The sequence below is a fragment of the Ictidomys tridecemlineatus genome, chromosome 15 (genome assembly GCF_052094955.1).
Source record: "Ictidomys tridecemlineatus isolate mIctTri1 chromosome 15, mIctTri1.hap1, whole genome shotgun sequence".
NCBI classification, from domain to species: domain Eukaryota; kingdom Metazoa; phylum Chordata; class Mammalia; order Rodentia; family Sciuridae; genus Ictidomys; species Ictidomys tridecemlineatus.
The window spans coordinates 20,999,892-21,006,226 of NC_135491.1; the positions used below are offsets into that span (position 1 = coordinate 20,999,892).

General features: G+C 47.8%; 1 long non-coding RNA gene across 1 annotated transcript; it reads left to right on the plus strand.

Annotated features, from left to right (window-relative positions):
* Window positions 1–2,111: 2,111 nt before the first annotated feature.
* Window positions 2,112–5,829, plus strand: LOC120888079 (uncharacterized). The gene is made up of 2 exons (XR_013430822.1): window positions 2,112–3,858; window positions 4,613–5,829. It is a non-coding gene; the product is annotated as an uncharacterized LOC120888079 (long non-coding RNA).
* Window positions 5,830–6,335: the final 506 nt, after the last annotated feature.

Below are 6,335 nucleotides of genomic sequence, written 5' to 3' on the forward strand. Positions count from 1 at the left end.
CATATTTTCAGAAATTGACTGTGAAAATTCTAAGTAATGGTGTGACATGATCACACTCACTTTCTGTAGTTAATCCTTCACGAGGGTCAGGCGCCCCTCTCTTCTCAGTGGCTCATTTGATTGTCACCTACCTTGCACAAAACCTCCCAGCCCCGAGCACTGTCTGCTGGGTTGACAGGCAGGCAGAGTGCTGAACACCGTGCAGGAATAACTGAATTAGAGAGAGCTGCTGGCACTGTAATAAAGCGTTTAATGGACAGACAGCCTCTCTTGCCTTCCTTGGGGTAACACTAAATCCCTTTTTATTGTAGTTTGCACAGATGTTAGTGAGTTATCCATTTCTCTAATCATACTAGAAGTTGGCACATCCATCTTAAATAAGAAGACCAGCCCACTCGCTTTTAGAGAGTCCTTTTTCTAATAAACTTGTGTCAGTTTCAGGTCAGTTTTACCAATACAAATAAAATTCAAACAAATAAAAAGTATATTGTCTCATGATGAGATTTATGTAATTATGTCCCATAGGTCACTTTAAATTTACACAGGGAGTTACACCCTGCAATGCCCTCATTAGAGCCTGAATCTTCCTCCAACTTGGGGACACACACACACACACACACACACACACACACACCGGTACACACCCTCCGAGTTGACAATATTGCAACTCCCCAGTTCGCCGCAGAGCGATCTTTTGGTGCAGAACTGCCCTTGCTTGTATGTGCGAGGGGTGAGCTGGGCTGGGTGTGAGCCGCTCAGGTCTTCTCTGAACCCTCCCCAGGAGGTCACAGGGTTGTGACTTTTTTTTTTTTTTTTTTTTTTTAAACATAAAATCTGTTTTTCTGGCCAGACCAATGTTCCACTCCTACCCCAGCTTATGGACCACCCAAAGATCATTCTGCAGAAGAAAAATCTGCAAAAGAAAGCACCATGGCCTCCCTCCCATGTGGTTTGTTAAAAGAAGAGGGACATGGGAAAAACAAAACAAAACAAAAAAAATCCTGCCCACCAAGGTGCTCCTGACTGCAACTTCTGTGGAACTGGGAAAGGTCACCTGAAGTTCAGGCCAGGATAAATAATTGCTGTGGTGAGGGGTTCCTTTTTTTTCCCTTCCATGGAGTTGATGGGTTCACAGCGGTAGCTGAATCTTGATAGATTGGCAGACGCTGAAAGGAAACGCTTAGTGGTGACCGGGGCAGGGCTGCACTTCAGTTCTCGGGGCCAAGGGTGGGCAGCTGAAGTTCCGGGGCTGGGTGGAGGACAGAGGCCAGGTGACAGGGCTGCTTCTGCCCCTGTACGGGACCCGCCATCGCCTCCCCGATGGGCTCTGCAGGCTGGGCTCTCCAAGGCCACTGAGGCCCGCGGTCTCTGCTCGCCTTTGTGCACACAAAATTACTGCTCTCTGGGGTCTCCCCCTGCAAGTGAGAAGGGCTGTCTCTGTTGTGTTTCCTGGTCCAATCGGCCACTTCATAAATCAAAGATGATGGGCGCTGTGTTAACCATTTAGTGTCCTGCTGCAAAGAGAGAGAGAACCACCCGGGCCGCCCCTATGGGGCAAGACGGCGGGAGCGAGCGCGCAGGCGCAGCCGTGGGGCAAGGCAGAGTGTGGGCGGCTGCGCTGGGCGCTGGATGGACCCAAGAGCGTCACTGCGGTCAAGCCGCAGCCTGGGTGTGCAGGGGGCCCCCCTGACTCTCTGGGTTTGCTTGCTCACCGAAATCCAGAGGGGCCAAAGTGATTTCCCCAAGCTCCATCTAACAGGCTTCCACTGTCCTGAGGAGCTGACCGCCCAGCCTGGTTCTCCTCCCTCCTCTCCTTCACCCATTCACTCATTCATTCTTTAATCCCATGCATATGCATGAAGCCTACTGTGCATCAAACACGCTCAGCTGTAGGAGGCTGGGGAAATATTTTGAAAAGTGTCTAGCACTTCACTGTAACAACAACAACAAAATGTTAGAGTGTCGTCAGGTGTGGTGGTGCCCTGCCGGTAATTCTAGCAGCCCTGGAGGCTGAGGCAGGAGGATCAAGAGTTCAAAGCCAGCCTCAGCAATTTACCGAGACCCTGAATTCTTAGCAAGTCTCTGTCTCAAAAAATAAAAAAATAAAAAGGGCTGCCATATGGCTCAGTGGTGAAGTAACCCTGGGTTCAATCCCTGGTACCTCCCCCTGCCCCTTCCCAAAAGAGTGTCTCTTCTTTTTGATAATGATTGAGTGTTTGATGCTGCATACCTGAGACAGGCCTCCGAGTTCACTCATCTCCAATAAGGACTGCTCTTTCCATAAGGCTCACAGGCTCACCTGCTTTCTGCACCCTTAGATCCATCATCCTGGGCCTCAGCGCGTCCTGTGGTCAGACCTGAGCATGTCAGCTGCTTGTTATCTGAGGATCCTGTTTGCTCGTCTAGTAACACAAGACACCTGTCTCTTTGGCTCCTGTGCCAATGGAAACACAAGACGGCATCCAGCCAGGAATAGGTGGGTGCTCAGGGAACAGGATCACATGACTCTCCAGGCACCCCTGCCTGTGTCTCTGTTCCTTGTGACTCCACTACTTTGTGATACTCTTATAAAACCTAATGCATGCTGAGCCCGTGAGCACGTAGTAGATGCTCAACCAACACCAGGAGATCTTATAGCCCTTGTTAACTGATTAGGAGAGGCTGCTTAGAGAGGATTCTCAGGTTTTATCTGATGTTAGCTGGAAAAAATAAAATAAAATAAAATTCCATGGCCAAAAGGTGATGTGTACCTTGGTGTAGAAGAGGGAAGAAAGGCAAGAGCCTCATTTCTCTACTGTTTTTATTCATCTGAAATATCCTTGGCTCTTTTTATTTATTTATTAATTAATTTTGAGACAAGGTCATCAGAGTCTAGCTAAGTTGCTGAGGCTGGCTTGGGAGCTCACGAGCCTCCTGCCTCAGTCTCCTAAGCTGAGGATCACAGGCATGCGCCACCGATCCCGCCTTGAAATCCTTAGTTTTGATTTTTGTAACGTCTTGAGCCAACAGTTGAAACTTATTCTCATCTTGAAAAGAATGATTATAAGTAAAAAAGAATGGCATCTCTTTATGACCCAGAAAATTGGGAGAATGTTTGAGAAAAGGCATAATCCATTTATCCATCGGAGTGTTCAGAAAAAAAAATTTTTAGTAGTCCAAGAGATAACTATTGTCCCTCCATTTCCAAGACTAACAAATTATCATTTCATCCGGCTGACAGGTGACAGTCACAGTTACCTGATTCATTCATTGCTTTCTGAAGAGGTCTTGAGCGGATGCTGTACTCAATCTTAAAAGTCCTTATCTATTAATAACGTGCTTTTCTGTTGTGTGGCTTTGTCCCTTTAACCATGAGCAGCTACCGTGTACCAGGCACTGGACTGGCTGGTGACCAAATCCAGCCTGTTGCCTGCTTCTGAAATTGTTCGCTCCACACAGCCCTGGCCATGTGTCCAGAAGCTGCCCATGACCCACACTCTGTGGACCAGAGACCACGTGGCTTGTAGTACCTCAATAACATTTGTACTCAGAGAGGGTTTACCAAACCCTGGCTAAAGAGTCACATAGTCTGGTTCTTAAACTGCAGCTGCAGATCTGCCTAAGTGGACAGTGCACCCAGGGGCCAGAAAGGAGGCAAGTCCCCTCCCACCCCACCCCTGGGTGCGCAGAAGAGGGAGGAAGAGCAGGAGAGCAAACAAAATCCAATGGCAGGTGTCACGCTCACGGACACAGGAGTGGCTTTTGGTTAAATACACTGTGAAAACCACGTCGATGTCCAGGATCTGGAAGATGGGACCAACAAAACAAAACAAAAAAAATTCAAAAGCGGTTCCCCTGGTGGTGCGGATGTCCTGACAGGTATGTGCACTCACGGGCGGAGAGATTCACGCCTGTGTGCTGATTGGGATTCTCCCAGGTCAGACACACACGCAGCCACACCTATGTGCCAGCGTGGATAAAAAGTATTTAAAGCGTATATCTGTATTTGAGCATGGACACACACATATTGTTAAGCACAGAGAAATGCGTAGAGTGTGTTTGTGGTGCTGTGTGTGTGTGCACAGGTGCGCGTGTCTTGTGTGGTGACCCCAGCACCGGGGAAGCTGAGTTGTCTCCTGTGTGCTCTGCCTTCTGCAGTCACATGGGAAGCCTGCTAAGTGAGCTGTCCTCAGGTAGCCACAAAGCCCTGGGAGGGACAGGCAAGACTGAACATCCGGGAGGGCTTGTATATGGTTGGGGCTGGACGCCTGGGCTATCATCCTGACAGGCAGCACTAAGAACCCGTGTCATTTGCAGTTTCTTGGCAGTGAGTCAGGTGGGCCCCAGAGCACCGGGGTTTGGCAGTTCTATCTAGGACCCACACCACATCCTGCATCCTAAAGTGCTTAATATATGCATGGTCCCTACAGGGATGCTTCTACTTGGCTGTGTGACTTCAGGCAAATTACTGAATCTCTCTGTGCCCGAGCGGCCTTATTTGTGATGTAGAAATATCAATAGTACCTGTTTCAGGATTCCTCTAAAACTGACATCAATTAGCATCAAAGCGCAGGGTCTGGTGTGGCGTAAGCTCTTAGTAAATGTGCTTCTGTGGTATTGTTTATGTCTGCAGGCTGAGGTGTTTCTGCTACCTTGTGACTTCCAGGAAAACATTTTCATGCAATTAACATTCCTCACCACCAAAAGCACTTTACAGTTGGCAAAGCACCTCCAACATGTTGTCCTGGAGCCACGCTGTCCAATAGAAACAGAAGATGAACTTCACGAGCAACTTTAAGACTTTTTTGTTAAACGAGAGGAAGGGTGGGGAGATGGGTGGGATTGAGTCCATGAAGATATTTGGTTTGGCCCAACTGTGATAGGCAGCGGGAAGACCTCCCTCTAGATGCTCAAAGCCTGAAAATGTTTTCTGTTACTTGACAAAGGAGAATGGAGACTGCAGAGGGAACCAAGGGTCCCAGGCAGCTGACTCAATGTCATCTGCAGGGCCCCTCGGTGTGGAAGAGGGGGCCCAGGTCAGAGAAGGTCGGAATGAGGCCGGGCAGGAGGGATCGCACAGGGCTCGCTGGCTTCGGAAACAGAAGATGGGCCGAGGAGGGCTGGAAGGTTCTAGAAGCCGGCAAAGCCAGGCCAGGGCTGCTGAGGCGGCTGGTCAGAGAGGATCGCAGACACCTCCACCTCAACCCGGTGAGACCCGCGCTGGAATCGGGACACACGGAACTGTGAGATAATAGATGTGTGTTGTTTTAAGCCACCTACTTTACAGCAATTTGTTAAAGCCGTGATAGAAAAACGAACACACTGGTATACCAAATATTATCATTTCAACGTGCAATCAATATGACAAATTATTAACGAAATCTATTACAGTCTCCCTTTTTGCTACTAAGTCTCTGAAGTCTGGCATGTATTTTACACTGACCACATGTTTTACTTTGGCTTAGTCACATTTCTAGGGTTGGCCACATGTGGCCAGAGGCTATCATTTTGGACAAGGCAGTCTCAGCTGGGGCCAACATAGGGCATACACAAAATTATATATTTGCATTACATTTCTGTTAAAAGTTCTGATCATTTATTGGTCTGACATATGTTGTTCAGCCTTAACTTCAGCCCTTAGGTCTGAGGGGGTCTGTCACTGAAAGTTGGCTAGGTTGTTCACTGTATAAGAGAAAGCTTGGGTGAGGTGAGGTGGGAGAAGGAGACCTCAAAAATATCCCAGGCCTCCACCATGAAACCCTGTGTCCCGGAGACTTTACCCGGCCCCTACAAAAGCACAATTATGTCATATTTATTCCAAGTCTAGGCAATAAAAGAAATAAATTATTAGCCTTGTGTACCTTTTGATTTCCTTCAGCCCATTCCTTTCTGGCCACACCATTGACAAAGAACTGTGAGTTAAGCTGCTACTCTTCCAACCCATTCATACCAGTTCCATCTACTTATCCACATATATTTTTTTTTTAGAATTTTTTAATATTTTATTTTTTAGTTTTTGGCGGACACAACATCTTTGTTTGTATGTGGTGCTGAGGATCGAACCCGGGCCGCACGCATGCCAGGCAAGCGCGCTACCGCTTGAGCCACATCCCCAGCCCTCCACATATATTTTTGCATTTATTTTCAAACTGTGCATTAGCGTACCATGCTACAATCCACCCCCTCTCTTGGACATTATTTTCCCTCTCTACACATGATGATGTCTACAGCTCTGCTTTAAAAAGAATCAGCACAATTTTTGCTGTAAAGGGGCGAGACACTATATGCTTTAAGGTCATTAGGTGGGCCATACAGTTTCTAGCATAGGTACTCAACTCTGCCTTCCTTGGGTGAAG